At 44.0% G+C, this 14,957-nt stretch overlaps 58 pseudogenes; 41 read left to right on the top strand and 17 right to left on the bottom strand.

Moving 5' to 3' along the window:
* Positions 1–7: 7 nt before the first annotated feature.
* Positions 8–127, bottom strand: LOC146749760 (5S ribosomal RNA; annotated as a pseudogene).
* Positions 128–223: 96 nt separating this feature from the next.
* On the bottom strand, positions 224–343 carry LOC146749759 (5S ribosomal RNA; annotated as a pseudogene).
* A 96-nt stretch (positions 344–439) lies between these two features.
* LOC146749758 (5S ribosomal RNA) lies at positions 440–559 on the bottom strand (annotated as a pseudogene).
* A 96-nt stretch (positions 560–655) lies between these two features.
* LOC146749757 (5S ribosomal RNA) lies at positions 656–775 on the bottom strand (annotated as a pseudogene).
* A 96-nt stretch (positions 776–871) lies between these two features.
* On the bottom strand, positions 872–991 carry LOC146749756 (5S ribosomal RNA; annotated as a pseudogene).
* Positions 992–1,087: 96 nt separating this feature from the next.
* LOC146749755 (5S ribosomal RNA) lies at positions 1,088–1,207 on the bottom strand (annotated as a pseudogene).
* Positions 1,208–1,303: 96 nt separating this feature from the next.
* LOC146749754 (5S ribosomal RNA) lies at positions 1,304–1,423 on the bottom strand (annotated as a pseudogene).
* A 96-nt stretch (positions 1,424–1,519) lies between these two features.
* On the bottom strand, positions 1,520–1,639 carry LOC146749753 (5S ribosomal RNA; annotated as a pseudogene).
* Positions 1,640–1,734: 95 nt separating this feature from the next.
* Positions 1,735–1,854, bottom strand: LOC146749752 (5S ribosomal RNA; annotated as a pseudogene).
* A 93-nt stretch (positions 1,855–1,947) lies between these two features.
* On the bottom strand, positions 1,948–2,067 carry LOC146749751 (5S ribosomal RNA; annotated as a pseudogene).
* A 96-nt stretch (positions 2,068–2,163) lies between these two features.
* Positions 2,164–2,283, bottom strand: LOC146749750 (5S ribosomal RNA; annotated as a pseudogene).
* Positions 2,284–2,380: 97 nt separating this feature from the next.
* LOC146749749 (5S ribosomal RNA) lies at positions 2,381–2,500 on the bottom strand (annotated as a pseudogene).
* A 95-nt stretch (positions 2,501–2,595) lies between these two features.
* LOC146749748 (5S ribosomal RNA) lies at positions 2,596–2,715 on the bottom strand (annotated as a pseudogene).
* A 310-nt stretch (positions 2,716–3,025) lies between these two features.
* Positions 3,026–3,145, bottom strand: LOC146749747 (5S ribosomal RNA; annotated as a pseudogene).
* A 96-nt stretch (positions 3,146–3,241) lies between these two features.
* LOC146749746 (5S ribosomal RNA) lies at positions 3,242–3,361 on the bottom strand (annotated as a pseudogene).
* Positions 3,362–3,457: 96 nt separating this feature from the next.
* LOC146749745 (5S ribosomal RNA) lies at positions 3,458–3,577 on the bottom strand (annotated as a pseudogene).
* A 96-nt stretch (positions 3,578–3,673) lies between these two features.
* On the bottom strand, positions 3,674–3,793 carry LOC146749744 (5S ribosomal RNA; annotated as a pseudogene).
* A 192-nt stretch (positions 3,794–3,985) lies between these two features.
* LOC146749743 (5S ribosomal RNA) lies at positions 3,986–4,105 on the top strand (annotated as a pseudogene).
* Positions 4,106–4,201: 96 nt separating this feature from the next.
* LOC146749742 (5S ribosomal RNA) lies at positions 4,202–4,321 on the top strand (annotated as a pseudogene).
* A 96-nt stretch (positions 4,322–4,417) lies between these two features.
* Positions 4,418–4,537, top strand: LOC146749741 (5S ribosomal RNA; annotated as a pseudogene).
* Positions 4,538–4,848: 311 nt separating this feature from the next.
* LOC146749740 (5S ribosomal RNA) lies at positions 4,849–4,968 on the top strand (annotated as a pseudogene).
* A 96-nt stretch (positions 4,969–5,064) lies between these two features.
* Positions 5,065–5,184, top strand: LOC146749739 (5S ribosomal RNA; annotated as a pseudogene).
* Positions 5,185–5,495: 311 nt separating this feature from the next.
* Positions 5,496–5,615, top strand: LOC146749738 (5S ribosomal RNA; annotated as a pseudogene).
* A 96-nt stretch (positions 5,616–5,711) lies between these two features.
* Positions 5,712–5,831, top strand: LOC146749737 (5S ribosomal RNA; annotated as a pseudogene).
* A 96-nt stretch (positions 5,832–5,927) lies between these two features.
* LOC146749736 (5S ribosomal RNA) lies at positions 5,928–6,047 on the top strand (annotated as a pseudogene).
* A 97-nt stretch (positions 6,048–6,144) lies between these two features.
* On the top strand, positions 6,145–6,264 carry LOC146749735 (5S ribosomal RNA; annotated as a pseudogene).
* Positions 6,265–6,360: 96 nt separating this feature from the next.
* LOC146749734 (5S ribosomal RNA) lies at positions 6,361–6,480 on the top strand (annotated as a pseudogene).
* A 95-nt stretch (positions 6,481–6,575) lies between these two features.
* Positions 6,576–6,695, top strand: LOC146749733 (5S ribosomal RNA; annotated as a pseudogene).
* Positions 6,696–6,791: 96 nt separating this feature from the next.
* LOC146749732 (5S ribosomal RNA) lies at positions 6,792–6,911 on the top strand (annotated as a pseudogene).
* A 310-nt stretch (positions 6,912–7,221) lies between these two features.
* Positions 7,222–7,341, top strand: LOC146749731 (5S ribosomal RNA; annotated as a pseudogene).
* Positions 7,342–7,437: 96 nt separating this feature from the next.
* Positions 7,438–7,557, top strand: LOC146749730 (5S ribosomal RNA; annotated as a pseudogene).
* An 89-nt stretch (positions 7,558–7,646) lies between these two features.
* LOC146749729 (5S ribosomal RNA) lies at positions 7,647–7,766 on the top strand (annotated as a pseudogene).
* Positions 7,767–7,862: 96 nt separating this feature from the next.
* On the top strand, positions 7,863–7,982 carry LOC146749728 (5S ribosomal RNA; annotated as a pseudogene).
* A 96-nt stretch (positions 7,983–8,078) lies between these two features.
* Positions 8,079–8,198, top strand: LOC146749727 (5S ribosomal RNA; annotated as a pseudogene).
* A 96-nt stretch (positions 8,199–8,294) lies between these two features.
* LOC146749726 (5S ribosomal RNA) lies at positions 8,295–8,414 on the top strand (annotated as a pseudogene).
* Positions 8,415–8,510: 96 nt separating this feature from the next.
* Positions 8,511–8,630, top strand: LOC146749725 (5S ribosomal RNA; annotated as a pseudogene).
* Positions 8,631–8,727: 97 nt separating this feature from the next.
* Positions 8,728–8,847, top strand: LOC146749724 (5S ribosomal RNA; annotated as a pseudogene).
* Positions 8,848–9,157: 310 nt separating this feature from the next.
* On the top strand, positions 9,158–9,277 carry LOC146749723 (5S ribosomal RNA; annotated as a pseudogene).
* Positions 9,278–9,798: 521 nt separating this feature from the next.
* Positions 9,799–9,918, top strand: LOC146749722 (5S ribosomal RNA; annotated as a pseudogene).
* Positions 9,919–10,014: 96 nt separating this feature from the next.
* LOC146749721 (5S ribosomal RNA) lies at positions 10,015–10,134 on the top strand (annotated as a pseudogene).
* Positions 10,135–10,230: 96 nt separating this feature from the next.
* LOC146749720 (5S ribosomal RNA) lies at positions 10,231–10,350 on the top strand (annotated as a pseudogene).
* Positions 10,351–10,446: 96 nt separating this feature from the next.
* LOC146749719 (5S ribosomal RNA) lies at positions 10,447–10,566 on the top strand (annotated as a pseudogene).
* A 97-nt stretch (positions 10,567–10,663) lies between these two features.
* Positions 10,664–10,783, top strand: LOC146749718 (5S ribosomal RNA; annotated as a pseudogene).
* Positions 10,784–11,093: 310 nt separating this feature from the next.
* Positions 11,094–11,213, top strand: LOC146749717 (5S ribosomal RNA; annotated as a pseudogene).
* Positions 11,214–11,518: 305 nt separating this feature from the next.
* On the top strand, positions 11,519–11,638 carry LOC146749716 (5S ribosomal RNA; annotated as a pseudogene).
* Positions 11,639–11,734: 96 nt separating this feature from the next.
* On the top strand, positions 11,735–11,854 carry LOC146749715 (5S ribosomal RNA; annotated as a pseudogene).
* Positions 11,855–11,950: 96 nt separating this feature from the next.
* LOC146749714 (5S ribosomal RNA) lies at positions 11,951–12,070 on the top strand (annotated as a pseudogene).
* Positions 12,071–12,167: 97 nt separating this feature from the next.
* On the top strand, positions 12,168–12,287 carry LOC146749713 (5S ribosomal RNA; annotated as a pseudogene).
* Positions 12,288–12,597: 310 nt separating this feature from the next.
* Positions 12,598–12,717, top strand: LOC146749712 (5S ribosomal RNA; annotated as a pseudogene).
* Positions 12,718–13,022: 305 nt separating this feature from the next.
* Positions 13,023–13,142, top strand: LOC146749711 (5S ribosomal RNA; annotated as a pseudogene).
* Positions 13,143–13,238: 96 nt separating this feature from the next.
* On the top strand, positions 13,239–13,358 carry LOC146749710 (5S ribosomal RNA; annotated as a pseudogene).
* Positions 13,359–13,454: 96 nt separating this feature from the next.
* LOC146749709 (5S ribosomal RNA) lies at positions 13,455–13,574 on the top strand (annotated as a pseudogene).
* A 96-nt stretch (positions 13,575–13,670) lies between these two features.
* LOC146749708 (5S ribosomal RNA) lies at positions 13,671–13,790 on the top strand (annotated as a pseudogene).
* A 97-nt stretch (positions 13,791–13,887) lies between these two features.
* On the top strand, positions 13,888–14,007 carry LOC146749707 (5S ribosomal RNA; annotated as a pseudogene).
* Positions 14,008–14,103: 96 nt separating this feature from the next.
* On the top strand, positions 14,104–14,223 carry LOC146749706 (5S ribosomal RNA; annotated as a pseudogene).
* Positions 14,224–14,319: 96 nt separating this feature from the next.
* On the top strand, positions 14,320–14,439 carry LOC146749705 (5S ribosomal RNA; annotated as a pseudogene).
* Positions 14,440–14,535: 96 nt separating this feature from the next.
* On the top strand, positions 14,536–14,655 carry LOC146749704 (5S ribosomal RNA; annotated as a pseudogene).
* Positions 14,656–14,751: 96 nt separating this feature from the next.
* On the top strand, positions 14,752–14,871 carry LOC146749703 (5S ribosomal RNA; annotated as a pseudogene).
* The last annotated feature ends 86 nt before the right edge of the window (positions 14,872–14,957 follow it).

Raw genomic sequence — 14,957 nt, 5'->3', positions numbered from 1 at the left:
GTTGATTAGCCTACTGCACGTGGTATTCCCAGCCGGTCTCTCATGCAAGTAATAACCACGCCCGATGAAGCTTAGCTTCAGTGATCGGACGAGAACTGGTGTATTCTGGAATGGTTTGGCAGTAGGCTGAATATTCGTCGGAATTGAATGTAATTTAATACTTCGGTTAGGCAACAAATCCCTGGAAAAACTTTGTATGTACGGTGGAATAATAATGTTGATAAGCCGACTGCACGTGGTATTCCCAGCCGGTCTCCCATACAAGTACAAACTATGCCCGATGCAGATTAACTTCAGTGATCGGACGAGAACTGGTGTATTCTGCATTGGTTTGGCAGTAGTCTGAATATTCGTCGCAATTGGAGGTCATTTATTGCTTCGGCTAGGTAAAAAATTATGGGAAAATGTTAGTATGTAATGTGGAATAAAAATGTTGATGAGCCTACTGCACGTGGTATTCCCAGCCGGTCTCCCATGCAAGTACTAACCACGCCCGATGCATCTTAACTTCAGTGATCGGACGAGAACTGGTGTATTCTTCATTGGTTTGGCTGTAGGCTGAATATTCTTTGCAATTGGAGGTCATTTATTGCTTCGGCTAGGTAAAAAATTATGGGAAAATGTTAGTATGTAATGTGGAATAAAAATGTTGATGAGCCTACTGCACGTGGTATTCCCAGCCGGTCTCCCATGCAAGTACTAACCATGTCCGATGCAGATTAACTTCAGTGATCGGACGAGAACTGGTGTATTCTGCAATGGTTTGGCAGTAGGCTGAATATTTGTCGGAATTGAATGTAATTTAATACTTTGGCTAGGCAACAAATCCCGGGAAAATGTTTGCATGTACGGTGGAATAATAATGTTGATAAGCCTACTGCACGTGGTATTCCCAGCCGGTCTGCCATGCAAGTACTAACCACGCCCGATGCAGATTAACTTCAGTGATCGGACGAGAACTGGTATATTCTGCATTGGTTTGGCAGTATGCTGAATATTCGTTGCAATTGGATGTCATTTAAGGCTTCGGCTAGGAAAAAAAGCATGGAAAAAAGTTAGTATGTACGGTGGAATAAAAATGTTGATGAGCCTACTGCACATGGTATTCTCAGCCGGTCTCCCATGCAAGTACTAACCACGCCCGATGCATCTCAACTTCAGTGATCGGACGAGAACAGGTGTATTCTGCAATGGTTTGGCAGTAGGCTGAATATGCGTCGGAATTGGATGTCATTTAATGCTACGGCTAGGCAAAAAATCATAGGAAAAAGTTAGTATGTAATGTGGAATAAAAATGTTGATGAGCCTACTGCACGTGGTATTCCCAGCCGCTCTCCCATGCAAGTACTAACCACGCCCGATGCAGCGTAACTTCAGTGATCGGAAGAGAACTGGTGTATACTGCAATGGTTTGGCAGTAGGCTGAATATTGGTCGGAATTGGATTTAATTTAATACTTCGGCTAGGCAAAAAATCCTGGGAAAAAGTTAGTATGTACGGTGGAATAAAAATGTTGATGAGCCTACTGCACATGGTATTCCCAGCCGGTCTGCCATGCAAGTACTAACCACGCCCGATGCAGATGAACTTCAGTGATCGGACGAGAACTGGTGTATTATGCAATGGGTTGGCAGTAGGCTGAATATTCGTCGGAATTGGATGTCGTTTAATGTTTCGTCTAGGCAAAAAATCATGGGAAATGTTAGTATGTAATGTGGAATAAAAATGTTGATGATCCTACTGCACGTGGTATTCCCAGCCGGTCTCCCATGCAAGTACTAACCACGCCCGATGCAGCTTAGCTTCAGTGATCGGACGAGTACTGGTGTATTCTGCAATGGGTTGGCAGTAGGCTGAATATTCGTTGCAATTGGATGTCATTTATTGCTTGGGCTAGGCAAAAAAATATGGGAAAATGTTAGTGTGTACGGTGCAATAATGTTGATAAGCCTACTGCACGTGGTATTCCCAGCCAGTCTCCCATGCAAGTACTAACCATGCCCGATGCAGATTAACTTCAGTGATCGGACGAGAACTGGTGTATTCTGCAATGGTTTGGCAGTAGGCTGAATATTTGTCGGAATTGAATGTAATTTAATACTTCGGCTAGGCAACACATCCCGAGAAAAAGTTTGTATGTACGGTGGAATAATAATGTTGATAAGCCGACTGCACGTGGTATTCCCAGCCGGTCTCCCATGCAAGTACTAACCATGCCCAATGCAGATTAACTTCAGTGAACGGATGAGAACTGGTGTATTCTGCATTGGTTTGGCAGTAGGCTGAATATTCGTCGCAATTGGATGTCATTTATTGCTTCTGCTAGGCAAAAAAACATGGGGAAAATGTTAGTATGTAATGTGGAAAAAAAATGTTCATCAGCCAACTGCACGTGGTATTCCCAGCCGGTCTCCCATGCAAGTACTAACCACGCCCGATGCAGATTAACTGCAGTGATCGGACAAGAACTGGTGTATTCTGCAATGGTTTAGCAGTAGGCTGAATATTCGTCGGAATTGAATGTCATTTAATGCTATGGCTCGGCAAAAATCATAGGAAAAAGTTAGTATGTAATGTGGAATAAAAATGTTGATTAGCCTACTGCACGTGGTATTCCCAGCCGGTCTCTCATGCAAGTAATAACCACGCCCGATGAAGCTTAGCTTCAGTGATCGGACGAGAACTGGTGTATTCTGGAATGGTTTGGCAGTAGGCTGAATATTTGTCGGAATTGAATGTAATTTAATACTTCGGCTATGCAACAAATCCCGCGAAAAAGTTAGTATGTACGGTGGAATAAAAATGTTGATGAGCCTACTGCTTGTGGTATGCTCAGCCGTTCTCCCATGCAAGTACTAACCACGTCCGGTGGGCTTAACTTCAGTGATCGGAAGAGAACTGGTGTATTCTGCAATGGTTTGTCAGTAGGCTGAATATTAGTCGGAATTGGATGTAATTTAATACTTCGGGAGGCAAAAAATCCCGGGAAAAAGTGAGTATGTACGGTGGAATAAAAATGTTGATGAGCCTACTGCACGTGGTATTCCCAGCCGGTCTACCATGCAAGTACTAACCACGCCCGATGCAGCTTAACTTCAGTGATCGGACTAGAACTGGTGTATTCTGCAATGGTTTGGCAGTAGGCTGAATATTCGTCGGAATTGAATGTCATTTAATGCTACGGCTCGGCAAAAAATCATAGGAAAAAGTTAGTATGTAATGTGGAATACAAATGTTGATGAGCCTACTGCACGTGGTATTCCCAGCCGGTCTACCATGCAAGTACTAACCACGACCGATGCAGCTTAACTTCATTGATATGACGAGAACTGGTGTGTTCTGCAATGGTTTGGCAGTAGGCTGAATATTCGTCCCTATTGTATGTCATTTAATGCTTCGTCTAGGCAAAAAATCATGGGAAAATGTTAGTATGTAATGTGGAATAAAAATGTTGATGAGCCTACTGCACGTGGTATTCCCAGGCGGTCTCCCATGCAAGTACTAACCACGCCCGATGCAGCTTAACTTCATTGATATGACGAGAACTGGTGTGTTCTGCAATGGTTTGGCAGTAGGCTGAATATTCGTCCGTATTGTATGTCATTTAATGCTTCTTCTACGCAAAAAATCATGGGAAAATGTTAGTATGTAATGTGGAATAAAAATGTTGATGAGCCTACTGCACGTGGTATTCCCAGCCGGTCTCCCATGCAAGTACTAACCACGCCCGATGCAGCTTAGCTTCAGTGATCGGACGAGAACTGGTGTATTCTGCAATGAGTTGGCAGTAGGCTGAATATTCGTCGGAATAAAAAAATCCCGGGAAAAAGTTAGTATGTACGGTGGAATAAAAATGTTGATGATCCTACTGCACGTGGTATTCCCAGCCGGTCTGCCATGCACGTGGTATTCCCAGCCGGTCTCTCTTCCATGAATTTTTGCCTAGCCGAAGCATTAAATGACATCCAATTGCGACGAATATTCAGCCTACTGCCAAACCATTGCAGAACACACCAGTTCTCGTCCGATCACTGAAGTTAAGCTGCATCGGGCGTGGTTCGTACTTGTATGGGAGACCGGCAGAGAATACCACATGCAGTAGGCTCATTAACGTTTTTATTCCACCGTACATACTAACTTGTTCGCGGGATTTTTTGCCTAGCCGAAGCATTAAACGACATCCAATTCCGACAAATATTCAGCCTACTGCCAACTCATTGCAGAATACACCAGTTCTCGTCCGATCACTGAAGTTAAGCTGCATCGGGCGTGGTTAGTACTTGCATGGTAGACCGGCTGGGAATACCACGTGCAGTAGGCTCATCAACATTTTTATTCCACCGTACATACTAACTTTTTCGCGGGATTTTTTGCATAGCCGAAGCATTAAACGACATCCAATTCCGACGAATATTCAGCCTACTGCCAACCCATTGCAGAATACACCAGTTCTCGTCCGATCACTGAAGTTAAGCTGCATCGGGCGTGGTTAGTACATGCATGGGAGACCAGCTGGGAATACCACGTGCAGTAGGCTTATCAACATTTTTAATCCACCATACATACTAACTTTTTCCCGGGATTTTTTGCCTAGCCGAAGTATTAAATTACATCAAATTCCGACGAATATTCAGCCTACTGACAAGCCATTGCAGAATACACCAGTTCTCGTCCGATCACTGAAGTTAAGCCCACCGGACGTGGTTAGTACTTGCATGGGAGACCGGCTGATAATACCACAAGCAGTAGGCTCATCAACATTTTTATTCCACCGTACATACTAACTTTTTCGCGGGAATTTTTGCATAGCCGAAGCATTAAACGACATCCAATTCCGACGAATATTCAGCCTACTGCCAACCCATTGCAGAATACACCAGTTCTCATCCGATCACTGAAGTTAAGCTGCATCAGGCGTGGTTAGTACTTGCATGGGAGACCGGCTGGGAATACCACGTGCAGTAGGCTCATCAACATTTTTGTTCCACATTACATACTAACTTTTTCCTATGATTTTTTGCCTAGCTGTAGCATTAAATGACATTCAATTCCGACGAATATTCAGCCTACTGCCAAACCATTGCAGAATACGCCAGTTCTCGTCCGATCACTGAAGTTAAGCTGCATCGGGCGTGGTTAGTACTTGCATGGTAGACCGGCTGGGAATACCACGTGCAGTAGGCTCATCAACATTTTTATTCCACCGTACATACTAACTTTTTCCCGGCATTTTTTCCCTAGCCGAAGTATTAAATTACATCCAATTCCGACGAATATTCAGCCTACTGCCAACCCATTGCAGAATACACCAGTTCTCGTCCGATCACTGAAGTTAAGCCCACCGGACGTGGTTAGTACTTGCATGGGAGACCGGCTGATAATACCACAAGCAGTAGGCTCATCAACATTTTTATTCCACATTACATACTAACATTTTCCCATGATTTTTTGCTTAGACGAAGCATTAAATGACATACAATACGGACGAATATTCAGCCTTCTGCCTAACCATTGCAGAACACACCAGTTCTCGTCCGATCTCTGAAGTTAAGCTGCATCGGGCGTGGTTCGTACTTGCATGGGAGACCGGCTGAGAATACCACATGCAGTAGGCTCATCAACATTTTTATTCCACCGTACATACTAACTTGTTCGCGGAATTTTTTGCCTAGCCGAAGCATTAAATGACATCCAATTCCGACAAATATTCAGCCCACTGCCAACTCATTGCAGAATACACCAGTTCTCGTCCGATCACTGAAGTTAAGCTGCATCGGACGTGGTTAGTACTTGCATGGGAGACCGGCTGGGAATACCACGTGCAGTAGACTCATCAACATGTTTATTCCACATTACATACTAACATTTTCCCATGATTTTTTGCTTAGACGAAGCATTAAATGACATACAATACGGACGAATATTCAGCCTACTGCCAAACAATTGCAGAACACACCAGTTCTCGTCCGATCACTGAAGTTAAGCTGCATCGGGCGTGGTTCGTACTTGCATGGGAGACTGGCAGGGAATACCACGTGCAGTAGGCTCATCAACATTTTTATTCCACCGTACATACTAACTTTTTTCCATGATTTTTGTGCCTAGCCGAAGCATTAAATGACATCCAATTGCGACGAATATTCAGCATACTGCCAAACCATTGCGGAATACACCAGTTCTCATTCGATCACTCAAGTTAATCTGCATCGTGCATGGATAGTACTTGCATGGGAGACCGGCTGAGAATACCACGTGCAGTAGGCTGATGAACTTTTTTATTCCACATTACATACTAAATTTTTCCTATGATTTTTTGCCTAGCCGAAGCATTAAATGACATCCAATTGCGACAAATATTCAGCCTACTGCAAAACCATTGCAGAATACACCAGTTCTCGTCCGATCACTGAAGTTAAGCTGCATCGGGCGTGGTTAGTACTTGCATGGGAGACTGGCTGGGAATACCACGTGCAGTTGGCTTATCAACATTTTTATTCCACCGTACATACCAACTTTTCCCGGGATTTTTTGCCTAGCCGAAGCGTTAAACGACATCCAATTCTGACGAATGCTCAGCCTACTGCCAAACCATTGCAGAACACACCAGTTCTCGTCCGATCACTGAAGTTAAGCTGTATCGGGCGTGGTTCGTACTTGCATGGGAGACTGGCAGGGAATACCACGTGCAGTAGGCTCATCAACATTTTTATTCCACCGTACATACTAACTTTTTTCCATGATTTTTTGCCTAGCCGAAGCATTAAATGACATACAATACGGACGACTATTCAGCCTACTGCCAAACCATTGCAGAACACACCAGTTCTCGTCCGATCACTGAAGTTAAGCTGCATCGGGCGTGGTTACTACTTGCATGGTAGACCGGCTGGGAATACCACGTGCAGTAGGCTCATCAACATTTTTATTCCACCGTACATACCAACTTTTCCCGGGATTTTTTGCCTAGCCGAAGTATTAAATTACATCCAATTCCGACGAATATTCAGCCTACTGACAAGCCATTGCAGAATACACCAGTTCTCGTCTGATCACTGAAGTTAAGCCCACCGGACGTGGTTAGTACTTGCATGGGAGACCGGCTGATAATACCACAAGCAGTAGGCTCATCAACATTTTTATTCCACCGTACATACTAACTTTTTCGCGGGATTTTTTGCATAGCCGAAGCATTAAACTACATCCAATTCTGACGAATATTCAGCCTACTGCCAACCCATTGCAGAATACACCAGTTCTCATCCGATCACTGAAGTTAAGCTGCATCGGTCGTGGTTAGTACTTGCATGGGAGACCGGCTGGGAATACCACGTGCAGTAAGCTCATCAACATTTTTATTCCACATTACATACTAAGTTTTTCCTATGATTTTTTGCCTAGCCGTAGCATTAAATGACATTCAATTCCGACGAATGTTCAGTCTACTGCCAAACCATTGCAGAATACACCAGTTCTCGTCCGATCACTGAAGTTAAGCTGCATCGGGTGTGGTTAGTACTTGCATGGGAGACCGGCTGGGAATACCACGTGCTGATGGACATTTTTATTCCACCGTACATACTAACTTTTTTCCATGATTTTTTGCCAAGCTGAAGCATTAAATGACATCCAATTGCAACAAATATTCAGCATACTGCCAAACCAATGCAGAATACACCAGTTCTCGTCCGATTACTGAAGTTAATCTGCATCGTGCATGGTTAGTACTTGCATGGGAGATCGGCTGGGAATACCACGTGCAGTAGGCTTATCAACATTTTTATTTCACCGTACATACCAAATTTTTCGCGGGATTTTTTGCACAGCCGAAGCATTAAACGACATCCAATTCCGACGAATATTCAGCCTACTGCCAACCCATTGCAGAATACACCAGTTCTCGTCCGATCACTGAAGTTAAGCTGCATCGGGCGTGGTTAGTACTTGCATGGGAGACCGGCTGAGAATACCACGTGCAGTAGGCTCATCAACATTTTTATTCCACATTACATACTAACATTTTCCCATGATTTTTTGCTTAGACGAAGCATTAAATGACATACAATACGGACGAATATTCAGCCTACTGCCAAACCATTGCAGAACACACCAGTTCTCGTCCGATCTCTGAAGTTAAGTTGCATCGGGCGTGGTTCGTACTTGCATGGGAGACCGGCTGAGATTACCACATGCAGTAGGCTCATCAACATTTTTATTCCACCGTACATACTAACTTGTTCGCGGGATTTTTTGCCTAGCCGAAGCATTAAACGACATCCAATTCCGACAAATATTCAGCCTACTGCCAACTCATTGCAGAATACACCAGTTCTCGTCCGATCACTGAAGTTAAGCTGCATCGGGCGTGGTTAGTACTTGCATGGTAGACCGGCTGGGAAAACCACGTGCAGTAGGCTCATCAACATTTTTATTCCACCATACATACTAACGTTTTCGCGGGATTTTTTGCATAGCCGAAGCATTAAACGACATCCAATTCCGACGAATATTCAGCCTACTGCCAACCCATTGCAGAATACACCAATTCTCGTCCGATCACTGAAGTTAAGCTGCATCGGGCGTAGTTAGTACTTGCATGGGAGACTAGCTGGGAATACCACGTGCAGTAGGCTCATCAACATTTTTATTCCACCGTACATACTAACTTTTTTCCTATGATTTTTTGCCTAGCCGAAGCATTAAATTACATCCAATTCCGACGAATATTCAGCCTACTGACAAGCCATTGCAGAATACACCAGTTCTCGTCCGATCACTGAAGTTAAGCTGCATCGGTCGTGGTTAGTACTTGCATGGTAGACCGGCTGGGAATACCACGTGCAGTAGGCTCATCAACATTTTTATTCCACCGTACATACCAACTTTTCCCGGGATTTTTTGCCTAGCCGAAGTATTAAATTACATCCAATTCCGACGAATATTCAGCCTACTGACAAGCCATTGCAGAATACACCAGTTCTCGTCCGATCACTGAAGTTAAGCCCACCAGACGTGGTTAGTACTTGCATGGGAGACCGGCTGATAATACCACAAGCAGTAGGCTCATCAACATTTTTATTCCACCGTACATACTAACTTTTTCGCGGGATTTTTTGCATAGCCGAAGCATTAAACGACATCCAATTCTGACGAATATTCAGCCTACTGCCAACCCATTGCAGAATACACCAGTTCTCGTCCGATCACTGAAGTTAAGCTGCATCGGTCGTGGTTAGTACTTGCATGTGAGACCGGCTGGGAATACCACGTGCAGTAGACTCATCAACATTTTTATTCCACATTACATACTAAGTTTTTCCTATGATTTTTTGCCTAGCCGTAGCATTAAATGACATTCAATTCCAACGAATGTTCAGCCTACTGCCAAACCATTGCAAAATACACCAGTTCTCGTCCGATCACTGAAGTTAAGCTGCATCGGGTGTGGTTAGTACTTGCATGGGAGACCGGCTGGGAATACCATGTGCTTATGGACATTTTTATTCCACCGTACATACTAACTTTTTTCCATGATTTTTTGCCAAGCCGAAGCATTAAATGACATCCAATTGCAACAAATATTCAGCATACTGCCAAACCAATGCAGAATACACCAGTTCTCGTCCGATTACTGAAGTTAATCTGCATCGTGCATGGTTAGTACTTGCATGGGAGATCGACTGGGAATACCACATGCAGTAGGCTTATCTACATTTTTATTTCACCGTACATACCAAATTTTTCGCGGGATTTTTTGCACAGCCGAAGCATTAAACGACATCCAATTCCGACGAATATTCAGCCTACTGCCAAACCATTGCAGAACACACCAGTTCTCGTCCGATCTCTGAAGTTAAGTTGCATCGGGCGTGGTTCGTACTTGCATGGGAGACCGGCTGAGATTACCACATGCAGTAGGCTCATCAACATTTTTATTCCACCGTACATACTAACTTGTTCGCGGGATTTTTTGCCTAGCCGAAGCATTAAACGACATCCAATTCCGACAAATATTCAGCCTACTGCCAACTCATTGCAGAATACACCAGTTCTCGTCCGATCACTGAAGTTAAGCTGCATCGGGCGTGGTTAGTACTTGCATGGTAGACCGGCTGGGAAAACCACGTGCAGTAGGCTCATCAACATTTTTATTCCACCATACATACTAACGTTTTCGCTGGATTTTTTGCATAGCCGAAGCATTAAACGACATCTAATTCCGACTAATATTCAGCCTACTGCCAACTCATTGCAGAATACACCAGTTCTCGTCCGATCACTGAAGTTAAGCTGCATCGGGCGTGGTTAGTACTTGCATGGTAGACCGGCTGGGAAAACCACGTGCAGTAGGCTCATCAACATTTTTATTCCACCATACATACTAACGTTTTCGCGGGATTTTTTGCATAGCCGAAGCATTAAACGACATCCAATTCCGACGAATATTCAGCCTACTGCCAACCCATTGCAGAATACACCAATTCTCGTCCGATCACTGAAGTTAAGCTGCATCGGGCGTAGTTAGTACTTGCATGGGAGACTAGCTGGGAATACCACGTGCAGTAGGCTCATCAACATTTTTATTCCACCGTACATACTAACTTTTTTCCTATGATTTTTTGCCTAGCCGAAGCATTAAATTACATCCAATTCCGACGAATATTCAGCCTACTGACAAGTCATTGCAGAATACACCAGTTCTCGTCCGATCACTGAAGTTAAGCTGCATCGGTCGTGGTTAGTACTTGCATGGTAGACCGACTGGGAATACCACGTGCAGTAGGCTCATCAACATTTTTATTCCACCGTACATACCAACTTTTCCCGGGATTTTTTGCCTAGCCGAAGTATTAAATTACATCCAATTCCGACGAATATTCAGCCTACTGACAAGCCATTGCAGAATACACCAGTTCTCGTCCGATCACTGAAGTTAAGCCCACCAGACGTGGTTAGTACTTGCATGGGAGACCGGCTGATAATACCACAAGCAGTAGGCTCATTAACATTTTTATTCCACCGTACATACTAACTTTTTCGCGGGATTTTTTGCATAGCCGAAGCATTAAACGACATCCAATTCTGACGAATATTCAGCCTACTGCCAACCCATTGCAGAATACACCAGTTCTCGTCCGATCACTGAAGTTAAGCTGCATCGATCGTGGTTAGTACTTGCATGTGAGACCGGCTGGGAATACCACGTGCAGTAGACTCATCAACATTTTTATTCCACATTACATACTAAGTTTTTCCTATGATTTTTTGCCTAGCCGTAGCATTAAATGACATTCAATTCCAACGAATGTTCAGCCTACTGCCAAACCATTGCAAAATACACCAGTTCTCGTCCGATCACTGAAGTTAAGCTGCATCGGGTGTGGTTAGTACTTGCATGGGAGACCGGCTGGGAATACCATGTGCTTATGGACATTTTTATTCCACCGTACATACTAACTTTTTTCCATGATTTTTTGCCAAGCCGAAGCATTAAATGACATCCAATTGCAACAAATATTCAGCATACTGCCAAACCAATGCAGAATACACCAGTTCTCGTCCGATCACTGAAGTTAAGCTGCATCGGTCGTGGTTAGTACTTGCATGGTAGACCGGCTGGGAATACCACATGCAGTAGGCTTATCAACATTTTTATTTCACCGTACATACCAAATTTTTCGCGGGATTTTTTGCACAGCCGAAGCATTAAACGACATCCAATTCCGACGAATATTCAGCCTACTGCCAAACCATTGCAGAACACACCAGTTCTCGTCCGATCTCTGAAGTTAAGCTGCATCGGGCGGGGTTCGTACTTGCATGGGAGACCGGCTGAGAATACCACATGCAGTAGGCTCATCAACATTTTTATTCCACCGTACATACTAACTTGTTCGCGGGATTTTTTGCCTAGCCGAAGCATTAAACGACATCCAATTCCGACAAATATTCAGCCTACTGCCAACTTATTGCAGAATACACCAGTTCTCGTCCGATCACTGAAGTTAAGCTGCATCGGGCGTGGTTAGTACTTGCATGGTAGACCGGCTGGGAATACCACGTGCAGTAGGCTCATCAACATTTTTATTCCACCGTACATACTAACTTTTTTCCTATGATTTTTTGCCTAGCCGAAGCATTAAATTACATCCAATTCCGACGAATATTCAGCCTACTGACAAGCCATTGCAGAATACACCAGTTCTCGTCCGATCACTGAAGTTAAGCTGCATCGGTCGTGGTTAGTACTTGCATGGTAGACCGGCTGGGAATACCACGTGCAGTAGGCTCATCAACATTTTTATTCCACCGTACATACCAACTTTTCCCGGGATTTTTTGCCTAGCCGAAGTATTAAATTACATCCAATTCCGACGAATATTCAGCCTACTGACAAGCCATTGCAGAATACACCAGTTCTCGTCCGATCACTGAAGTTAAGCCCACCAGACGTGGTTAGTACTTGCATGGGAGACCGGCTGATAATACCACAAGCAGTAGGCTCATTAACATTTTTATTCCACCGTACATACTAACTTTTTCGCGGGATTTTTTGCATAGCCGAAGCATTAAACGACATCCAATTCTGACGAATATTCAGCCTACTGCCAACCCATTGCAGAATACACCAGTTCTCGTCCGATCACTGAAGTTAAGCTGCATCGGTCGTGGTTAGTACTTGCATGTGAGACCGGCTGGGAATACCACGTGCAGTAGACTCATCAACATTTTTATTCCACATTACATACTAAGTTTTTCCTATGATTTTTTGCCTAGCCGTAGCATTAAATGACATTCAATTCCAACGAATGTTCAGCCTACTGCCAAACCATTGCAAAATACACCAGTTCTCGTCCGATCACTGAAGTTAAGCTGCATCGGGTGTGGTTAGTACTTGCATGGGAGACCGGCTGGGAATACCATGTGCTTATGGACATTTTTATTCCACCGTACATACTAACTTTTTTCCATGATTTTTTGCCAAGCCGAAGCATTAAATGACATCCAATTGCAACAAATATTCAGCATACTGCCAAACCAATGCAGAATACACCAGTTCTCGTCCGATCACTGAAGTTAAGCTGCATCGGTCGTGGTTAGTACTTGCATGGTAGACCGGCTGGGAATACCACATGCAGTAGGCTTATCAACATTTTTATTTCACCGTACATACCAAATTTTTCGCGGGATTTTTTGCACAGCCGAAGCATTAAACGACATCCAATTCCGACGAATATTCAGCCTACTGCCAAACCATTGCAGAACACACCAGTTCTCGTCCGATCTCTGAAGTTAAGCTGCATCGGGCGGGGTTCGTACTTGCATGGGAGACCGGCTGAGAATACCACATGCAGTAGGCTCATCAACATTTTTATTCCACCGTACATACTAACTTGTTCGCGGGATTTTTTGCCTAGCCGAAGCATTAAACGACATCCAATTCCGACAAATATTCAGCCTACTGCCAACTTATTGCAGAATACACCAGTTCTCGTCCGATCACTGAAGTTAAGCTGCATCGGGCGTGGTTAGTACTTGCATGGTAGACCGGCTGGGAATACCACGTGCAGTAGGCTCATCAACATTCTTATTCCACCGTACATACTAACGTTTTCGCGGGATTTTTTGCATAGCCGAAGCATTAAACGACATCCAATTCCGACGAATATTCAGCCTACTGCCAACACATTGCAGAATACACCATTTCTCGTCCGATCACTGAAGTTAAGCTGCATCGGGCGTAGTTAGTACTTGCATGGGAGACTAGCTGGGAATACCACGTGCAGTAGGCTCATCAACATTTTTATTCCACCGTACATACTAACTTTTTTCCTATGATTTTTTGCCTAGCCGAAGCATTAAATGACATCCAATTGCGACGAATATTCAGCCTACTGCCAAACCATTGCAGAATACACCACTTCTCGTCCGATCACTGAAGTTAAGCTGCATCGGGCGTGGTTAGTACTTGCATGGTAGACCGGCTGGGAATACCACGTGCAGTAGGCTCATCAATATTTTTATTCCACCGTACATACTAACTTTTTCCCGGGATTTTTTGCCTAGCCGAAGCATTAAACGACATCCAATTCCGACGAATATTCAGCCTACTGCCAACCCATTGCAGAATACAGCAGTTCTCGTCCGATCACTGAAGTTAAGGTGCATCGGGCGTGGTTAGTACATGCATGGGAGACCGGCTGGGAATACCACGTGCAGTAGGCTCATCAACATTTTTATTCCACATTACATACTAACATTTTCCCATGATTTTTTGCTTAGACGAAGCATTAAATGACATACAATACGGACGAATATTCAGCCTACTGCCAAACCATTGCAGAACACACCAGTTCTCGTCCGATCACTGAAGTTAAGCTGCATCGGGCGTGGTTCGTACTTGCATGGGAGACCGGCTGAGAATACCACATGTAGTAGGCTTATCAACATTTTTATTCTACCGTACATACTAACTTGTTCGCGGGATTTTTTGCCTAGCCGAAGCATTAAATGACATCCAATTCCGACAAATATTCAGCCTACTGCCAACTCATTGCAGAATACACCAGTTCTCGTCCGATCACTGAAGTTAAGCTGCATTGGGCGTGGTTAGTACTTGCATGGTAGACCGGCTGGGAATACCACGTGCAGTAGGCTCATCTACATTTTTATTCCACCGTACATACTAACTTTTTCGCCGGATTTTTTGCATAGCCGAAGCATTAAACGACATCCAATTCCGACGAATATTCTGCCTACTGCCAACCCATTGCAGAATACACCAGTTCTCGTCTGATCACTGCAGTTAAGCTGCATCGGGCGTAGTTAGTACTTGCATGGGAGACTGGCTGGGAATACCACGTGCAGTAGGCTCATCAACATTTTTATTCCACCGTACATACTAACTTTTTTCCATGATTTTTTGCCTAGCCGAAGCATTAAATGACATCCAATTGCGA

The sequence above is a fragment of the Saccoglossus kowalevskii genome, chromosome 2 (genome assembly GCF_978046115.1).
Source record: "Saccoglossus kowalevskii chromosome 2, keSacKowa6.1, whole genome shotgun sequence".
Taxonomy (NCBI): Eukaryota; Metazoa; Hemichordata; class Enteropneusta; family Harrimaniidae; genus Saccoglossus; species Saccoglossus kowalevskii.
The sequence above is the reverse complement of the archived record's forward strand: the minus strand, read 5'-3'. Positions and strand labels throughout refer to the sequence as shown.